At 41.3% G+C, this 22,037-nt stretch overlaps 1 protein-coding gene across 3 annotated transcripts in view; it reads right to left on the bottom strand.

Annotated features, from left to right (window-relative positions):
- sipa1l2 (signal-induced proliferation-associated 1 like 2) overlaps nucleotides 1-22,037 on the bottom strand; it is a 64,334-nt gene that overhangs the window by 40,057 nt on the left and 2,240 nt on the right. The gene's annotated exons all lie outside the window — the stretch shown is intronic.

Here is a 22,037-nt window from a genome sequence, read left to right as displayed (position 1 = left end):
TCTGGTGGGGCTGTAATTGTAGGACCAACTTTGATCAGGTCTATGATTTCAGCCAGAGGCTGAAAATAACCTACATTCAGACTTGTGTTGTCTACTCCAACAGCAACATTAATCAAGATATTTCAGATCATGTAATATGTGCGTAATATATTTTATCTCTCCCTGTGTTCTATTTAGATACAGCTTGGAGTCCAACAGTCATTATTTTGGGAGGATTTTTGACACAATTACTCCAGATTGCTTATGGCAGTGTTCCTTGGTTGAATTGGGAGATTACAACATAATCCATATCAAGTTGTGATAATGATGAGAATAATACCAGGAAAGGAGGTCAATGAGCAGCCAGAGCTAATGTTGCCCAGTCCCAAATCCACAGAGACAGTTGTCTCTCCGCGTGTGTACCCATCATCTCTGTAAGGAAGGAGGGTTTAAAATGACATGTGCTAAATGTACTAGGGATTCTTGATACAGTCTTCACAACAGTTAATCCTAACAAACAGCAACCTGGGACATTCTTTTCTCTACTTGCAAGAAAAGAGCATCCCTTCTTGTCTTCAATATTAAAAAAAATGCACATCCTACACACCTGAGCAGACAGTCCATGGACAGGCTTGGCAACAACATGAGTGATGCAAGACCTCAAATCAGAAGCACATGTCCAAATATGGGGAGCAAAGATATGTTTTCATTGAAAGTGGGAGATTCTCTTCTGAAGAGTGCCATTCAGAAGTCTATGCCTACAATTATTTTGTTATTGTTTCTTTAATTGTGATGTGATGAAATGATAAGAAATCTTTATGTGGCCCACTGTATCATTTCTTCTGAGACTACCTCTTTGAGGGTAGTGATCAAAAGGAGAATGATTGCTCTTGATTAATGAAACAGAGTTTAGTGTGTGCTTGCCAGTGTATACTTACACTGAAACATAGCACATCTCTTGACCTGATACAGTTGTAGTCGACATACAAAATAGATATTTAAGATGCTAAATCATGACATTTGTAGATGGTTCAAGTATTAATATTTTTTTTTACATTTACAGGATTAACACACTTCAAGAAAACTCACTCTAGCTACTTGTTTTACAAGCATGTCAGTACTGTCTCACGGTAGATTGTGAGAATAGTTTTACAGATGTGTTAAAGGGGCAGTGCCTGTTTGCTACACACTTTATGACACCAGTTGGCTACACTTGTAATTTGCATGGCGGCAAATGGTGCATTAATACAACAACAACAACAACAACATTTCATGAGCATAAAAATAATAAGTAAATAAATAAGTAAAGAGATCATACATTTTTCCTAACTGGTCCTTTACGGCCACACCTCAGGCAGTCATAAAAAATCTAGCCAAGGCATTGACCGCAATATGCCTTTAAGGCCCAAAATCAATGAGCTCACATGGCTCTCATTGCAAACTGGGCCTGTATCCAATCAAGGTTGGGGAGGCGGGGGGAGAACAGGGTTACAAAATTCTGGCCCAACACTTGGGCCATGCTACAACTCCCTACATGGGTTGCGCACTTTTCATGGCCAACCAACACTGGCACCGACACATCATTAAGAAATGACTAAACCAGCATGGGCTCCACCCGTCTTCTATTTTTTTGCCTTGTTAGGTGCCTGAGTTTAAACCTCCCACCCCTTCACATTCCTGCCTCCCAGACGCCCGCCTGCCCCCCCTCAGTTGTGGCACATAATGCTTTCTGTGCCGGGGTGGGGGGGTGGGGGTTCTCCACCAGGATTTATTCCAAGCAGAGCAGGCTCTCTGGGTCCGACAGCAGGGATCGGTTCACATACACATTCCAACGCCAGAGTTCTCCCCCTCAAGCACTACGCATACATTTGATTCCAATTTCAGGGTCCGGGGGCCAAATCAGTGAGCGTTTACATGAAGCTGACAACTCCCTTGTGGAAGGCAAAAGACAGAGGTTGGGTCTGGGGGGTGTATATGTAGATGGGGAAACAATCTATAGTTTAGCTTTCGTTTAGGAGAGGTGGTAGGTGGACCTAAGGAGGAAATCTACAGAGGCTGTAAGATAAACAAAGCCCAGGAAATGTGAAACATCAAGGTGTTTAAAGTAAACACTCGGGTGTCTCAGTCTGGGGAGTAGATGAAAGACGCCACGCCCCCTGTGAAGACCCTTATGGGGTGGTGTTCATGAAGTGTTTGTGTGTGTTTGTTTAGGGGGCTTATATAGCTATTTGTGCCACTGCTAGGTTGTTGTTTTACTGAACAAACCAGCTGCCCCGCTGGCCTCCAGACACACTCTGTTTCCCATTAACCACCCATCTTCAGTGCCTTGTGCAAGTACAGGTAGTGTGGCTTCTAATGGCCTTCTGTTTTTGTCTTGCTTGTCTGCCGTGTCAGTTCTCGCCCGCATCTTTGGCAACCTAAAGTGATGACGTTAGTGTTGCGAGTATACAAGCCTGGGGGAGTTGCAATGAAAGCGAGGAAGAGCTACGCTTTGCTGACTGGGCGGCGCCGACCAGTATCAGCTGTTGGAATAAATCAAAGCCAAGACACCACGAGAACTCTTTCTCACCCTGGGTCAACCCCTGGCAACATAACAGTTCCCAGCTAAGGTTTAGGAAAGCTGCCATTTGGAAGATAAGGGTTGTTTACATTAGCTAATCCTTAAACAGATTAAACAGGTTGATATCATTTATTGGGACTATCCAGTGCTGGCAAACAAGCAAAGACGCTGGCCACTCACGAAAAGTCAACCCATAAATCTCTTTTTTTTCTTTATTTTTTTTTACAAAAAGCCATGTGGAATTTTGGAGCATTTAAATGTGCTAATGTTTAGTTATTTACATTTTGACCCCTCTGGACTTTTGAAAAGTAATACCTAACATGTGCTACTCTCTTTTGGTCTAGTTGGAAGGTTAAATGCACTGCATTGTTCTACAAACCTTAGGACCCTGGTGTGCTAAATATAGCTACTGTCTGGATGCAATGGCACAGACCCAACTGTCCTCTGGAGATTGTAGTGTTACTACAGTACCTACTATATATTAAGGCTTTATCTCCCAGCATGCCTTCCCTACAGCATGTCATTGGAAACTTAAACGTACTAGCATCATGCAATACAGCTCTGAGCAAAACAAAGCCTTCTCAGGACATTTCTAGAGAGCTCCACACAGGAACTTTGTATTCATACCAAACATTATTCAGTGTTTTATGTTTGTTTGTTTGGCTTGGATTTTTTTTGTTGAGGGTTGTGGAAAAACAGCTTGTGTATACCATTGTATGCACAAGCATTTTTGTGTTTATAGCAGACAGGTGAGTCTTCAGTTAGCCCTGGAGCTAAAGACTGAAAGATAAGTGAGGGATTGTTTGGAAAGGACAGGCGTTCTAGATAAAAACTCTGATCGTGTTTAACCACTCTGTAAAAAAAATAGTGTGGGGGGAGGGGTGGGCAGCAGAAAGATTAGGTATGCCTATAGTTTGTTTACCAAATAGTGAGATCCTCACAAAATACAAACATTACCCACATGCACAGGCCTCTGGACACATCTTTCAGTGAAGATAGGACGGATAAGAGATAAAGAATAGTGTGTGTGTGTGGGGGGGGGGGGGGGATGCCTGTTTTCACTCTGCCACAGCTCTTGATGTTGTCCCTGTGTACTGTGTTTGTTCAGGATCTGCTTGACGTCAATGTTTGGCACAGCAACACTCACATGTGAATCCAAGGGCGCACATGTAGGCCAATCACATGGATGGATGTAACTCAAACAAATATAAGGCCATGATGTCCAAAGTTAATTTTCTATTGATTTGATACTCTGGATAAGAGCGTCTGCTAAATGACTAAATGTAAATTTAAACCAATAGGACATTGCTGTGATCTGTGACAATGACAGAAAATGGAGAGGAAGGGACGGAGTGAGAGTGAGAAGACACACTATTAAAACAGGTGTTGACAGCAGTTGAGAGCATGGGGAGATGGTAAGAGAGATGTAAAAGAGAGAGTGCATGTGAGCTAGTGGGAAAAGAGAGAGGGAGACGGAGAAACAGTCCTTTCACGTTAGCGAGCCTCCTACGCGGTTTACCACCGGGATTTCCCAGAGAGCTATTTGAGGACAGCAGCTTGCTGAATTGTCTGGCGATTTTAAAAGAGAGTGAGAGAAGAGACAGAGAGAGGCAAGTATCATTCATGCTACAATGCTCTTGAAAAAGAAAAACAGGGGAGAAAGACCTGGGGAGCGAGCAAGAGCGAGAGAGAGAGGCAGCTATTGAAATCCCCATGAATCCAGAGCAGCAGGTAGCTGGTGAGGCTCCAAAAGCTCTCACTGCCCTCTGCTTGAATGGAGGCTGCCCCTCCCCTTATAAGTTAGCGGTTGACAACCTCAACACCTAGCCTACACAAAGTAAAGCAAGCACCGCATCCCTAAATATCCACCATCTGGTGGTCTAAATGGTGGTGGTGGGGGCGGGGAGGTTGAGCAAACGGAGAGTAAGCGAGGTCCTCACACCCCACTGTGAGGGGGGGATTCCGCTACCCACTCTCCCACCCCCCATTTTTCTCTCCCCCGTTTCCCATACTCATTCCAGCAAGGCCTACGCCCCCCCCCCCCCCCCCCCCCCCCCCCCCCGGCTTCAGTTTTCCCTCTGCCATCTCATTACCATAACCCCACATGTATTCTGCCGCAGCACCAACCCTCAACCAACACCCTTTCACCAGCAGAATACAGACACACAATGAGAGACAAGACAGCATGCACCTTCCCAGCTGGAAATAGAAAGACACAGTCGCTGCAGCTTGCCATTTCAATAAAGAGAAATTCGATAAAAAGGATATGGTATAAAAATGACTGGAAATGTGATGCCAGTCAACTTTGAAAAAATAAAAAATATATATTTGAAGGGAAGGAACTGGTTTGTCACTTTACCTTTTTGGGGGGGGTTAGGGTTACAGTGTTGGACTAATATTTATTCTGTCCCGTTACATGCCAGGATGGCATACTGTGAAATGCTACCGGTTGTATTATGAAAGCCAGCATGCTTTTCTGGCTTTTCTGCCCCATAATCCTTTACGCCGCGGAGCAGGTGTCAACTGTAGACAATGCTATAATAGCAGACCTATATGCTTTAAAAGGCTAAATATACAAAGCAGTAAACCCTAGGTTGCATACTGCCTGCAACAGTTCATACTGTGTAAGTGTAGCTGCAATACTAAAAGTAAAAGTAGCCTATATGGGTTAGGATGAAGCCCTACTCTAGGAGAGAAGAGGTGGGGATGTGCAGTTAAAAAGGTGAACACCGTTGGCCTCTAACCAGGCCCCACACACACCCAAACACAACAGCACACAAATATATATACACCCACAGTTTGGTCATAAATCTTTTTCTGCAAACAAACATCCCCAAATAACCTGAGGCACTGATAGTCAACACAGCTGCCATCCAAGCAACAATAAATTAAGTTGCATGTTGGGTTTGCATGCCTCCATTTGAATATTTAACTTTTACTTTTTGTCTTGCTTTTCAAATAAAATATCTATTACAAAATTACAATTTCAAAATATGTATTTATATGTTTTACATTATAGCCAACATTATACCAACAAAGCACAATATAACTTAAAATACATTTGTAAAATACAATATTTTTATTTGGCCATCTTTGAACCCCAATCTTTGAATAGCTTATATTATGCCTAGGGCTGTAAAGCTCTCTCTCTTGGAAGTCGCTTTGGATAGAACCGTCTGCTAAATGAATTAATGTAAATGTATGCCTATAACTGACTGCTGAAATAATGCTACAAACGTTCAAAAAGTGCAATGAAAAGAAGGAGGGGGGTAATATTCCGAGATTAAAGTGATAAATTTGCGAGAAAGAAAATAGTAATTTTGCAAGAAAAAAGTCGGAGATTTTCAGAATGAATAAAGTCACAAATTTGCGAGAAAAAAACTAGTACCGTATTTTTCGGAAAATAAGCTGCATTTTCTATAAGCCACACCCCACCAGAATGGGAGCTTTGTGTTTGTATATCGGAGTATAGGCCGCACTGGTATATAGGCCGCACTTTAAACGGGAACAACAATACCATAGCGCCGGTTAGCGTTGAGTGGTACAATGCTCATGACTGTTTATTTATCCAGTCACACTTTCCCATTGGACAGCTTGGATAGCCATCTAACTAGACAACATTCCCAATCAGGGTGAACACTCAAATTATCTAAACTACAGACCATAGCATGACACATATCAAAACAGAAGGAACACAACAATAGAACTCCAAACAATGCTTATCTAACTAAGCTAATGCCCTTAACTTCGTAGCTTTTCAGCTTGCCGCGGGGCATTCTGGGTACCAATGCCCTTAACTTTGTAGCTTTTCAGCTTGCCGCGGGGCATTCTGGGTACCAAGAGTATTGTCGCTACAATACCAAGCAATGCACGAGGAGATCTTACAGCATTGTGTAACACATTTCGGTTGTGGATTGTATGTCCAGAAATAAAGCCAAGTTATTCATTTAGTGGCGAAATGCATTGTTATGTCTACAACATTATTTTAGATATAGTATAAGTTTAGCTAGCTTGCAAATCCTGAGGATAGCCTACTGTAGCAGACCTTTCTATGTTCAACGGACAAGGGTGTTTTGTCCCTCGGGAGTTGCCGTAGGCATGACGCTGACGTAAGCATTACGTGAAGTCAGTGAGGGCTGTTCGATAGTGATGGGCGATACCAATCATTTTCTTTTCGATCCGATACCAAGTACTTTCAAGACCAGTATCGTCGATATCGATACCGATACTTCTATGAAATATTTTTATTTGAGTAATTTTATAATGCATTCTGAAAGCCATCATTATTAATATGAAATAAACCGCAATAGGCATTGTTGCCTCCTCTGCTCGCGTCAGCTGTACTTTGTTGTGCTCTTTAGGGTGTTTAACTTTTAGATGCTTGTCATGTTTGTGGTATTACCACAATGGCTTATTGTTGTTTGACAAATGTCACATGAAGCTTTATCGTTGTTAACTGGAGTGAAATAACTCCAGATTATGCTTCTTTTTCTTTCAGTCATGACCGCAGCAATGCACTCGAATCTGCGCTTTCACTGAGTGAGAGAGCGCGGCGCGCTGCCGCTGATGAACTCATGATAAGCACAGACACAGCGGAAGAAAAAATAGTTCCTATTGACTTTCTTATTTAAATACATTTCTATATTATACGACCTACTACTATTATAAAAGTATTCTAAAATCACTTGTTTAAAAGAAATCCCAGGTAGGATCGATATTTCAAATTGAGAATCGATCCTTTTGATACAATGCTAGTATCGAAAATATCGATACTTTAGGATCGATCCTCCCATCCCTACTGTTCGAATGGCGATGTCAAGAAGAGCAATGGTTGTAAAAAGTTGTAAAAAGAGCCTGCGTCCGTGTCTTATTGTCCACACGACCATATAAAATTATATCTAAAACAAACCTACAAAAAGCTTGGTTACACTACCGAAGTTGAATTAGATAATGTTGTTAGCGATGCTAGCGTTAGTTTTCTAGCTATATATAACATTTCACTGGGTCTTGCAGCTGTTTGATTTACTGAAATTATTATGAATTGTTACGTTCTACTAGCCTGGTCCTAACCAGACCCTCGTACATTTGATTTGTACAGAAGGTCTGGGATAGCCTGGCTCTGCCCTCCTACGTACTTCCGCTCAATTTTGATTTTGCTTCTGTACTGCGTCTGGGCTTGAGGTACGCAAGTCAGATGTCTCCAGTTCACTTTCTACCCGTCCAATCAGCGAACAGAGGGAGTGGCTGAGAACTACGACGTTGATGTTGTGCGCTAGTTTGTGTTGTCATTCCGTAATGGGCGGCGGAGAAAGATGCAAGCGAAGCCATTCTGTCCGTTGTGGCAAAGCTGCCGAATATCCAGAATTTAAAGCCGGAGCAAGAACAATCCACAGGGTTCGTTTGATTTTCCAGCTAGCTCTGTTAGCTGGAAAATAAAAAAAAACATCAATTTTGCGCGATAGCGCTGTCTCGTCCAAAAAGAATTACACAACAAGGCCGCACAACTATAAATGCTGAGCGTGTCTCCGCACACCCGCACATGACATTAATGCAGACCCGCAGAAGCATAAACCAGGCTTGATGCAGCAGGTGCTCAACCAATAGAATAAAACGGGCGTCATATCGTAGAAATAACTAAATATTGTAAAATGTTTGCATCGCACAGATACGACGATATGTTATTACACCCCTACTCATGTAATATAATAAATTAATTATACTTGATCTAAATGTAACTCAATTTTGTTCCTTTATTGTAACAGATACTACTCTACTATAGTTTTGGTAATCCTTTAGGATTTGGACTGAATTGCAGGCAGTTTACATTTACATTTACATTTAGTCATTTAGCAGACGCTCTTATCCAGAGCGACTTACAGTAAGTACAGGGACATTCCCCCGAGGCAAGTTGGGTGAAGTGCCTTACCCAAGGACACAACGTCAGTTGACCAGGAATCGAACTGGCAACCTTCGGATTACTAGCCCGATTCCCTCACCGCTCAGCCACCTGACTCCCTAGTTTCTTCCTCTTTCTCAGTGGAAAATACAGAATACAAAAACATCAAAAATCGAGGTAAGAGAAAGATTATGATTGTAAAGTAAATTGCAGCTTCACCGTCAAATGACAATTCACCCTCCCTTTCCTCGAAAGACATATTGCACCAGTAAAGAAAAAGATTGACATTCCGCTTATCTGTTCCGCAGATAAAAAAGATAAATGAAATGATTGTGTTGCCACAATAACCTTTAGGCCTCCTTGCAACCCCCCCAAATTTCTAAGGCGGTGAAAGAGTCCTTAGAGGAGAAACAGCAGGATTTGAGCTGGGCCTTTTCATTTTTTCATGGGGGGCTGGGAGGGTAAAGGAAGTTCGCCCCACAAAACGATTCTGAGGTTTCAAAAGAGCTAGAAAAGGGACCAAGCACTTTGAGACCTCATGAAAGCCTTCTATAGGCCATATGCTGTGGTTGCATATTTCTGACCTCCCACCGATAGGAGCAAAATAATAGGAGAAAGGTATGAAGGGGTAGACTAATTTTTCATAGAGACTGAGTGTGGAATCATTTAAATAAGTACCATGTGGACATACGTTGAGGTCATTGTCTGGCAAACGTGTGATTGGGGAAGGCTGTTTGTATCTGTATCTATGTTTAAAATGTGTGTGGCACCTATGGGTGCATTTGGCCAATTTTGGAGCTGTTTTTTACTTTTCTTTGGTGGTGTCTTTGGAAGGATACCAAGATAATGTGGGCTCAAAATCCAAACTATTTAGGGAAAACCCTCAACAACGCCAGTAACAAAGCCTGCTCATCTCTCTTCATTCCAGGACACACAAACCAAATTGTCCCTCTCAAAGAATGATAGAGCTTAAAGTAAATAAATAACCCTTAATCTGTTTCTAAATGTTCTTAACTGAATAAACCTTGAACAGTCGAGAGTTGATACTTGAGGCTTGAATCACTGAGCTGAGCACATTCCTCAAAAATAGAAGCCTTGTTGAGTTGTGTTTCACACAACAGAGACTATATCCAAGTCAGGAAGCCGATGCAATATTAAAAGTAGCATGCGAGTTGCCAGTGATTTCAGAGTGCCTGGAGTGTCACACACACTGTCACCACAATAATGGATTCAGCCTCAAAAAAGTTAGGGAAAGCCTTCTCCAGAGGCAAACATTTTAGGCCTATACTGAATACATTAGATTAGATTAAATTATACTTTATTGTCATTGAACAGCACAAGTACAGTACAACGAAATGCAGTTTGCTTACCAGAAGTGCAAAAAAACACCATATTGTCTGCACATATTCAAACAAATCAGACCTGGGTTAAAACATTAATTACACAAATTACAGTCATTGAAAATGTCCATCCAATTCTTTTTAAAACAGAATCCTCTTTGGTTGTGGGGTTGGTTGGTGTGTGTGTGTGTGTGATTATGTGTGAGAGAGGGGGAGGGTGCAAGTGTTTCAGTCTAGCGGAGAGCTGTGGGTCAGCGGCTTCAAAACTAGGTAGACAGCTGTCCCCTAGTCAGTCTGGGCGGGAGGAGTTAAAAGAGGTAAAGACCAGTAAGCGAGAGCATTGAGAAGGGGGGGAGAGAGAGAGAGACAAATAAAAAGAGGGAGAGATAAAAAAAAGGTCTTCAGGGAGAGAGAAAGGTAAAGAGAGAGAGCTAGAGATATGTATGGAGATCGATAGAAAGAAAGGAATGGGAACGAGAGAACGAAATCCGAGAAAGAAAAAAAAGAAAAGAAACACCCAAGGGCTGAAAGAGAGAGTGATGGAGAGAAAACCTGCTTCGAGGATCAACACCTCTTCAGATCTGTTCCAGTTTGAAAGTCCATATCATCCTAGTCCTTAAAGAAACGTTCACTCCCTTGGTAAACAAAGAGAGGTAAACACCTTGAAGAGTCCAGACTATTTTGCAAGATGGCTGCTATTTAAAATCAATGTGCCCTGTTACCAAGTGAGTGTGATGACTGGCTTGAATTATTAGGAACCTGTCAAGCTTGGCCTGAAGTCTGATTCAGGTAAAAAGACCAGTCATTTCCTCTGCAAGACTAAGGTTGCTGTTCATGTCTCTGCACACAAACCCATTTCTGCAAATACACTAGGGAGATTTCAAGACACATTGTACTTGCTGTATATTGTATGAACTCCCTGTAGCCTGTGATGATGTAAGGTAAGGAGTCTCTTAAGCATAAGATATTTACTTGAAAGACCAAGTAAGTAACTTGGACTGAGAGGAAGGGGGAGGGGAAAGAGAGGGAGAGATTGTATGGTCATGGTGTGTCACGTCGTTCTTATCCTCCCAGTCTCTAGGCAACAGCCCCATGAATGACAGCAACCGTTCTGTCGGGAAACACACTACTGTGTCTGTAACGAGACCTTTGATTGACAGCGAGGGCCTTATACTCTGGCACTGTTGTCGAATTGGGGGAAAAACCTTTAGGAGATAGACCGTAATTTAAGGCTCTTTCAAGCCTTTGTGTGCTATTGCTGCAGCATATCTGGTAGCTGAAGTGTGTTGTTTGGGAAATTGTCTGAGAGCATGTGTGTGTTTGGGAAAATGTGTGGGTGTACTGTATGTGTGTTAGTGTGTGTTTCACAAAAGGGGAGGGCAGCACAGTTAACTGGCAAATGTTCTAACCACCTGATCTCACTGTTTTACAGTACAACCAGTGAGCTTAAGTCAACAGACTTCAGTGATTTTGGATGTATGTGAGTGTGTGCTGGATTCGGGCGGTGGTGGGAGATTCTTCAAATTCGAACACAATAAAAACCTGTGAGGGATTGACTTCACAAGATATATAATGCTGTAATGACTGTCTTTGCAAATGGAGTGATAACCATTTTCTGTCAGTCAGACTGGTGTGTAACCAGTCACACAGGACATGTGTGTAAAATAATGAAGTTGAGTGATGTTTATTGACACAGGAATTTCTAAACATGTTTGCCCAAAAACACACAAAAAATGCTCAAAAAATACAGACAGAAAATTGGAGGAACTAAAATGTATAACTCTGTAATCTAATTTAAAATTTTAATTCTGGCCTACAAAAAAAAAAAAAAAAAGAATGTAGAAGGTCAAATGCAGCCCCCTAACAGAGTACTTTGGAAAGTCACTCTTGTCAACAAAATATTCATGGAAAAATTATGCTTTGAGAGAGAAGACAAATGCTTAATTTGTCTTTACTGAAAAACAACCAATCATGCACACCCTATTAATGACTATGGGATGCAGCCAGCAGACGTATGCAAAAGATTTTAATGACATTGCTGCTGCTTGCTTTAATTATCATCTGTCTATCCCTCTGCAGAAACCAGCAGACTACAGCTGCCTGGCAAGGAAAAGGAGGAAGGCTACCACCTAATGACAGACTGTGCAGTTCTCTTGTGTTTTGGAGCTCATTGTAGCAGTAGTATTATGGTATGGCTCTTTAGCACTTTACTGAGTGCATTTCATCAGCCTCTAATAGCTTTAGCCGTTCTTTACATTGGCCCGGTGTGTGTGAACAGGACTGTGCGAGTACAGTACAACACCCGTTGACTCTTTCCTCTTTCGTCATCATTTTCCTGCTTGTATCTGAGAGGTAGTCATCATTGATGCCGACGGCTGACACAGAAGTGAGTCACTGGATTTTGGAAATCTCCCCAAAGTCTTTTTTTCTTTTACAACTACTATCACAAGAGAACTTCTGCACACACTGGAGGGATTTCTTATGGTCCTAAAGCTGTTCGTTTCCCACTCTGACCAAACTGTTTAATATCTTTGCAAGAGCAAGACAAGAAGACACAACTGGTCGCAACTGACAGTGAATGGGACAGTGGTAGAAAGAGAGAGGGGGAAGAGAGAGAGGATCGAGAGACAGAAAGCTGCATAGAAGCCCAGAGAAAGGGTGGAGGTGGGTGAAGATAATGCATGTTTAATGCCCCATTGGGTACATCAGAGTCCTCCCAGCCTTAGGCAGTCCCAGCAGAAGAAGTCTGGAGTCAGGTCTGGGAAGCCTCAACCAACCCCCCCTGTGTTCTGCTCCAGCTGTGCTAACCTCCATCTCTCCATCCCCCCTTTCCTCCCCCACCTCCATGCTCTTCTACTCCAATTCCGTATTCCCTCCCTCCCTCCACTCCACATTAGCGAGGGAGGATGCATGCAGGACTGGAAACTGTACACTTCTCAGAGTTTATGTTTTTGTGCCCATGTGTGTCTGATAGAGGGTAGACTTTAATGGCCATCAGGCTGTCCACAACACATTTTGGTTCTTTGAGCTAACAGTGGCACAGTTTCTGATACATTAGTGATGTTCAGTGTGGGAGATTGTGTGTGTTAGCTGCTTACTACAGACAGCATAAAGTGCACAGTGAGTGCTGAGTCAGAGAGGAGTTAGCATGGCCAACTGAAAGTCCTGCTTCTTCACACACCCATGAACAAGCACACACAAATGAACAAGCACACACACACACTAGACACACTGCCATCAAAAGTCAAACACACAAGTGGAGCAGCATGGTAATGTAAAATCAGCTTTGGTACTTTTTCCTGCTAAAAATCATATTGCCAAAGAAAACAAACTTGTTGTGTTTGCCACTGCTTTCATAAGGTCATAAATCACATACAATCCTAAACTGAATATTCACAAACGGTGATCTTGAGAGCATATAAGCTTAATGTCTAACACGTCCACGTACATCCATCTCAAACTCTAGACCCAATTCTAGTCATGGACCATTGTTTTAACACATTTATCAAGCTAATTTAGATTAGATGAACAATACCTTTGAGGTTTTATGACTGTTACGAATGTAGTGTTAAACAGCCCATAATTGACATGGCACTCAAAATACATGCACATTGTAAAAATTACTACAGGAAGACCATTACTGTAGAAGAGGGCATGTTATGCTGTTGCTACCCATTCCCCATTTGAATCCTCTATGAAGCTAGACTAATTGAGCTTGGTAAGAGCTTTTAGATGCAGTCTCCACTCTTGATTAACAACCATAATTCCAATTAACCTTGAACAACTGGGGTCATCTGCAACCAAATGGGCCCCCTTTGTGATAGGATGGCTAACAGGATGGCTAACAGGACAGACATTCTCTTGATACCATCCAATGGTGAAACAGCACAATGACGATAAGTTTTCGCCAACACTGGAACTGTTACTGCTGTGGCGGAAACTCAATATTCATGGCGCCAAGTGGATTGAAAGGTCAAATTCAATTCTAATCCGAGGTCATCAACACAGCATGTACCCTGAACAACAGAAAACAACAGATTTCATGGCCTATTCATTAAGAATCAATTAACACTAGAGAGAGTACAATTTCTGGGGAAATTGTAGGGTGTGCTTGCTTGCATCGGTTGCACAGGGGTCAGTTTTTTAATGACATTTTTACAACTGATATTCCTGTGTATTTTATATAAAAATGCATACTTATTATTTATAAAGATTACATAGATTTAAAAGCATCTTTTTTTTGCTGCTCATTTACAACTCAAAATACGAGTGAAGCGTAGAATGAAATAGATGTCTTCTCATTTCCCCTGCAAGAGGCAGCCTCATAGCTGAATCAAAACGAATAAATTTGGCAGTAAAAATTGACCTAATCTCTATGATTTAAACGTTCCAAGTTGTCCCTTCTCGTGATATTTTCAGGCATTTAGCCTACTCATATTGCATTCATTCATTAATAAAGAACCCCCTTTGAAGACTTCAACGACGTTACCGGCAGTAGAAGATGGAATTGCGATTCAAACAGTACCATCTGCTAACTGAAAATATGCCCCCAAAAACGTAAATAAGCTTCACATTTATTTAGTGGAAAATCGCTCATTCATAAAAAGCTCACTGGTAGCGATCATTGTCAGTAACAACGCAAAATGCGATATAGCCCTGTGTGGAGAAGCTGCCCCGGTAAATTGTACTACTACGATACAGTACTAGACTACTGGGGGGTATTCCAGGTAGCGGGTTTAACAAACTCTGAGATTAACCCTGAACTCAGAGTTGAGTTACTCTAACATGGGAAACTCCGAAAATTCGGTTCCAGAACACCTGATATGAATTAGTTAATTCGACTCGGAGTACGTCAACTCTGAGTTTAGCGCGTGCACGAGTTCTACTAAAAGCCAACATCTATGGAGCTCCGATACTAGGATTCACCATGGAAAAAGGCGACAAAAAAGGGCTTCCTATTTCACCGCAATGGAATTGGAAATTTTAATCCGTGCGTATGGCGAATCCGAGCACATATTTCAGAAAAAAAGTAATAAGGCTGTTGCTGCAAAGGACAGACAATTGGCGTGGGAAAGAATTGCTGATCGAGTCAATGCGTAAGTTTGAATTTAGTCCATCAATCGAACATTTAATGTCCGTTAATATTACAGGTGAAAAAGTGTTGGAATTGTAATTTAATCAAATACAATGTTCACAATCCCACAGGCGTGAAGCGCACTTGGCAACAACTGAAAATGAAATATAAAAACGTAATACAAATAGGTAAGGCATATTTAGCCTTTTGGCCTATGATGGGGATGTGGGTGCCATCAATGCAGCCAATCACATTGGGAAATCCTGCAAAATTGAAAGGATTTACTCATCCCAGTCTGAGATTGCAACATTGTCATTCACATGATTTCAAATTTCTTCATTGACTTAAACTGAATGTGTGCTACATCGCCAATGTTGTATAGGAAACTCCCGTTGGCAAAGAAACGGAGAGCAACGCATATCATTTGGTCTGTTCTGAGAGCACGTCCACGGTGTGTTACATTAGCAATGTATGGATGGAGAATGTTGGTGAGATAAATTATTGAATGTGATGAAAAACGGTAACGTTCGCGTAGGTATTCATCGGGGAATGAAAGTACATCCAATCGCGGTCTTAAAATCCTCTCCTAGCGTAAGGCTATGCAAATTATATTTTGCTCGAAATCGATCGGCCGACCCAGGAAAGAACACCCCATGTCTGCAAACTGTTTCAAGATCCGAAAGTGGGTGGGGATTGCTAGGAAAACGCAGAGTTTTTCATAGAAAACCTGCTAGCGAGCAGGTTAGTTTCACCGCGTAAGTTACCATGGCAACTTACCAAAAGGTTTCGTTACCTCTCTTTCTGGAACGTGGAATTCGGAGTATGTCTCTTTTCAGGGTTAAACAACTCAAAGTTTTCACTAAACCCGCTACTTGGAATACCCCCCAGCTGTGTTAGTCTTGGTAGCGATTGCGTTGGTTGAATTTGATTGAACGTTCCGTTGTACGGTTTAGGCCGAAATTAGTTATTTTCATGAACAGATTGACAACGTTTAGGCTGTGGCAATGAAGTTCAGGTTAGTAGTCAGATAGTTTCACCTACTGAAAGACTTTTGATTTAAGTAAGGGGAGTGCCGAACATGTTCTGTCGCCGTTTGACTTCCTAAACAGCTGTGGAGATGTTTTTGTTAGCTACTCACTAGTGTCTCGGGTAGGCTACAGCGTTGCAGTGAGCTACACTGGTTTGAAACCACAGGTAATGGTAATTTCACCAACAAATCGTTTACTAATGTCATAATAAATCCTACAACGAAAATGTATTTGTGAGGAATGTTTATTTTAATGATTGAAAACAGATACGTCATAGACCACTGTTGCCCGGGCAACACAGGCTAATGTCATGATGCTAATACTTCAGTGAAATAGTAGACTACTGTTTCCGAAAGTAGATGTACTTCCTTAATAATATCAGCTTATATTGTACATTACACATCACAATTGTGTGTCATATCACAAAGTAAAATTAGTAAATAGTTATCACCCTGGCCTCTTTGCTTGTGGCGTTTCTGCAGCTGCTTTGCAGTAAAGCTATAGTTAGCCTAGCTATCCCCCAAGTTAACAGATGCGAAACGAATGTTCTGCCAAAGGTAGTCACGCGTGTTTTCGTGACGTTAGTGACATAGTGACGTTAAGAACGTCAGTGACTGGCTAGCAAATTAGCCACCGTTAGCTTCACTTTTCGCCACAAAAACTTAACTTGAGCCTAAACCATGCAACGGAACGTAAATCCCAATAGAAGCAACTCAATCGCTACCAAGCCGGTAGCACCTAGGTTGTCTATGTAGGCCAAACAGAGTTTTAGGGGGGAAAAAAGAATAATAAAAATAACTAGAAATATTTTTTCAACGACATCCGAAGCTGCCCTCCACTCTAAGCGTTTCAGTCTGCACTCTAGGGTTTCACGTACATACCCATGTAAATCTCAGAAACGGCTTGAAAAAGTCATGAAACATAATCAGTGATATTGAAAAAAGTTGAATAGATATCAAAAAGCTGAATTATTTAAAAATAGTTTAGGGTTTTGTCAACATTTTTTAGTTTAAATGGTGGCTCTAGCTGAAAGATTGAGGAAGAAGAAGGATTTGGAAGTTGAAGAAGTTTAAAGAAGTTTGAGAGGATTTGAAAGAAAACTCCATTGGAAACCCATGTTAAAAATATTATGAATATTGATTTATATTAATTCAAGCATAAGAGGTACAAAGCTGAAAAGTCATAGCAGGAATGGCCTGAAACTGCTGAATCTTTTGATAGCTGAACGGTTTTAATAGCTGAAGATTTGAAGGCGCTGAAACGTGCCACGGAAGAAATAGAATAAGAAGAATAAGAAGAATATGAAGAAGTTGAATAAAGATTCAAAGAACAATACTTGGAATGCTGAAGCAGCATTCCAACAATAATATATATGTGAGAGAACAAAGGTTGTGTCCTTGCCGAAGGCAAAGCACACCCAAATATGGATGCTATTTTCTGGAGTGAGACACACAGCTCAGTAGTATTTCCTGTAGGTTGATAGTAGCTACAGTGCTACACATTTAGCAGAAGATGAGATCCAAAACAGAATCAAAACTTAAGAGTATCAGGATCAGAGAAAAAATATACACAGATGGTGTTTACAAAAGTCAGATAATAAACAGAGCTTGCCTCAGAAATGTGTGTGGTTTCACGAAAAGGGAATTTGATATTCGTCCCCAGACATTCACGGGCAGACAAACTCTACAGTACAGTCAATTACTTTAAGATACATCTGTTGTAGCTTTCAGACCTGAAAGATGATCTGTTCAATATGATTTCATCCAGTAGATTTCCACATTGAAAACCTCTAGTCTGAAACAATCACATGCTTTGTACAGAGTTGTAGTAGCAAACAGGTGTTCATTTTTACATGACACCAGCTGATCATCCAAAAAAATAATTACAAACTGACATTCACAAAAAGTTGTCTTGTCACCCATGTTTGCACTCATCAGTTTGCAAACCTTCCTATAAAGTCTGCATCAACAGTTCCCTACCAGAATAATCACATCCATAATTTTCCCCCTTTTGGCTAAACTGGCTTGATTAGACGATTTCTCATCCAATTCATTTACAACAGTAGTGGCCAGATAGCAGAAAGGGGGGGGCTTGGAATGCCCCAGCAGAGCTGCAGGGGCTTCCTATTGATATGTCACTCTCGGCTCGGCGCAGTGTAGGAATGTAGGGAAGGATTCTATAAAAAATAAAAAAAATGCTGTCTCCCATTCAAGACCAGGGGGACTAGTGAGGTCAGTCACCTATCTGCTCCTGAGGTCAGTCACCTATCCGCTCCAGACACAACGTATCGCCCTAGAGCAGTGCAGTTAACCGTGGATAACAACGCCTGGAGGTTGTCAGCATCTGGACACAGCGATTGGGGTGATGACTTTGTGACTTCTTAAAAGGGGTCTACTGGTGAAAAGTGACCTGTAATTCCATCTGCTTTAAAGCAAAAGTGCTTCATCCCTAATGTATTAAATACATCTCATCCACTGAGTATGGATATGATATGTAAATCAACAGCCAGTTGAGTTTGTGCTCAGCTTTCCAGAATGCATACAGATCTAAGGATTTTACACAATAATAATGATCATCATATCTTTTGTTTGATTACAACTGTGACAATAAGTGGGTCAGGTCCATCTCCAAATCCCCCCACTTTTGTGTATTGTCAGATTGAGAGGTTAAACAACAGGGCAGTTGGAGAGCTCCACCTTGACCCGTCTAAAACCATGGTTCCATCTGTTACCCTATAAGCATAACAAGGAGTAAAACAATGCCAGTCCAGTGTATCCTATTAGCATATGATTGTCATGTGTATCACAGAACAAGGACGTTGTGTTTTTCTAAATTGTGTCGCCAACCCCCCACCCCTAAACTATCCCAACATGAGGAGAAGACACTTGAATTCTTTCTTGGCTTTACTGTGGGAGCAAAGGCAAGACTCATAAAATGATGAAAATCTAAAAGAATAAAATTGTCTGGAACATTGACACTACAATAAAATGGATCCCTACAGCCCTTGGTTTTTGTTTCACCGATTACCGAGTAACAACAGGGTTAAAATTTGTTTACCAACTGAACATCAAAAATATATTGTCATCCAAAGCTGCCATTAGTGCAAGAGGGTTGATTTTAAGGATGATCCCAATGAATGTTGCTCAATCTTAAATATGAGTTATTCATGAAAGCTATAAAACACTAAAGGAAAGCTGAAGGAACACGTCAGTCTCCTGTCAAGATCCAACAGAGGGCCAATAACAAAAAAATACATTCTAATATGATAACCCGTCAATGACCAGTCAAGACAAGCCTTGAAATGTCCTTGCCAGCAGACAGCCTACACACTGCTGAGCATTCATCAATTCTCCTACGACTTTAACGTCTTCAACATTCACAATGGTTGAAATAAAAGTCTCTAACAATGTCTTGTTTGCTTTGCTCTAGGACTCATCTCCATGAACACCCCAATATTTCTATACCTGCCAAAGAGTTGATGGTGAACTTATCATACACTAGTGCACAGTGCCCATGATGCAGTCAGTGATTAAGATGTCAGTGAAACACACAAATACAGATTTCTTGAACTATAGATAGTGCATAATGCCCGTGATAAAATTGGTGATACACAGTGCTGAAGTACTTGTTCAACCTCCACAGCTGTTCTGGCTAAATGGCTAATGTTAGGTTGATAAAAATGTACTTTATTGTCATCTAAACATTTAGTTCACAACAGAAGTCATTACATGCACAATGGTTGAGCCAGTTGTCATAATTGTAGGCCTAATTCACCATACAGTGCTGGCAGTTTTGACATCCAGTAAACACATAAATGTATGTAACAAAATTCACTGATCTATACTGAAAGTATATCCAATTGTCGCTCTGTTCACTAGCCAGAATATGAACTTTGCAGAGTGCCCGGTTCTTGAGATGATCGTGGGAAACTAAACCCATTCTAATTTGTACACATGCACACACACACACAAACAGATTCCTGTCATTATTAGAGAGATGAGGATTATTTTGCATTGTCCTATTTTCATTAACTCATCCAGTCTGATTGGTCTTTCTGGGATTCCCCAGGTGGAAACAGAGGAAGCACTGTCAAATCAATGTTTAACAACAGGGAAAATCCTTCACACTTCTACCTACAGGTTTTGCTGACATCCTGAAAACACCTTTTACCCTCTGGTAAATTATAGGCCTAATAGAATCATGTTTGTTCTAAGCCGTGTTTCAACGTTGAAGCACTTCTCGTTGTGGTTAGATTTATGTCAGGTTCAAAAGCGAGCAACAATTTAGAGATTCCTCACAAAGGATCTGCCTATCCTTTTCATTTGATCAAAGGAGTGTTCAAATACCGAAGGGTGTAATTTTGAAGTGATACTTCTCTGTATTTACTCAAATTTCAAAACTGACTTAGGACATTGAAGAATGTACTCTTCTTAAATCAAATGCTTTGGATATTCAAATAGATTTATCTATTTGAATCTATGAACATTTGAGCCAGGACATCCATTCTAACAGCCCTGAACCCAATTATATTTATGTCTGAAAAAAATGCATATAGCAGCCATTTGTTGAATTTAATTTGCGATGCATCCACATTGCAGTGCATGGGGAGGGGGTAGGAGCCAAGGCTGAGCCAAACCACAGGAGAGGCCGAGTGTACTCCAACGGTCTACATTCATAGTTTTGCTTTGTGAAATATTTAAGAGTATGTCAACCAAGATTATTTTCAGCCTAGAAAAGAAGGAATGCAAGTAATGTACTGCATGATCATTTAGAATGTAGAAATAAAAACTAGTCAAAAAACTCCAGCATGGTCGTCATTTTAAACAGTCATTAATAGGAACCAACATGTCTTTATGGAGAACACCATTTGGATGGAAGTGTGGGCAATGGTGTCAGGTGTCGGGGCAGATGGCAGCATAGTTCAGGAAGACCTTGCCAGCAGCTAGATCCTCTCCCTTAGGAGTCTGTAGTGCTGGGTAAGGAGTGACATGGAGAACATTGCAGGAAATGGCAGCACAATATTCATAAAGGGAAGAGAGGAAAATGAATCATGGTATGATGGAAATGACATCCAAGTGATATTTCTGAAGACCCTTATACCAGACATTAAATTTAGAAGGTCAAAGTAAAAACAACAGTGGCACATTCACTCTCACAGCTTCTATCCAGAAGGTTCACCTAAAGTTCAGCAGGTTACATAGATAAGTGGTTTATCTCCCACCACTTAAAACTAATCAATCTACCAAATGTACATCCTCATAGCCTTGATTGTCAGTACACTGACAACAACTAAAGTACTTTTTTGCTAAAGCTTGCTAAAAAATGTCCCAAACAGGCCTGTAGTTGTTACAGTGATTATAACTAATAATAGATTAAACACACAAACAAACGAAGCGTGTAATTCCATTCGCAGTACTAAACCTGTTAATCCAGTTTTCTCCCTTTAAGGGCTAGACCCCATGACAGCCTAGAAGTCTGGCTGGCAGACAGATAGACAAGCGAGCTGGTTGAATGAAGATGGGCGCTAAGACCAGGTGATTCGGGTAAATGTCACCACGGTCAGCAGAGCGCAAGTGAGAGCAATTCCCCCCCCCCCCCCCCCCCCCCCCCCCCATACCCTAGAGCTAGAAGCACCTCTTTAAGGTCTGAGTGAAGGAGCCATCTTGACATCGACCTGCAACCCAACCCTTCACAGTGTGTGGAGTACGGGAGAGCCATCATCTCCTGCCTTGGTGGTAGGAAAAAGGAGAAGTGACAAGTGTGAAAGTGACGAGTGTGGAAAGGTTGCTGTCTCTTGCTACACCCCCATGGGGTTTCCAGCTAAGACGCTCTGGGTGACAAGCATCAACCAAGCTAGAGCCAGTCTATGTCTTAATTTCCTTTAGCATACCAGATACCAAATCCAGAATCTGTTTGACCAATTTATTTGAAAAAGAGCCAAAAAGAGCTGTTTAGATGAAAACAGCCTTTTCAGTCACAATAAATGCCACAGTGACCACAAGTGACCAGTCAATGGTCATATGCACTATTCGTTGGAGAGTGTATTATATAGAATGCCATGTATGTAATGCAAAGTCAAAGATGACAGGGCTCTCCATAATGTCTTACCTCATTGTTTTTGCTCGCCTTAGCTCCATGTTAATCACAGACTTATTAAGCA

Source organism: Osmerus mordax, chromosome 21 (assembly GCF_038355195.1).
Source record: "Osmerus mordax isolate fOsmMor3 chromosome 21, fOsmMor3.pri, whole genome shotgun sequence".
NCBI classification, from domain to species: domain Eukaryota; kingdom Metazoa; phylum Chordata; class Actinopteri; order Osmeriformes; family Osmeridae; genus Osmerus; species Osmerus mordax.
This window is presented reverse-complemented; position numbering and strand designations above follow the sequence as displayed.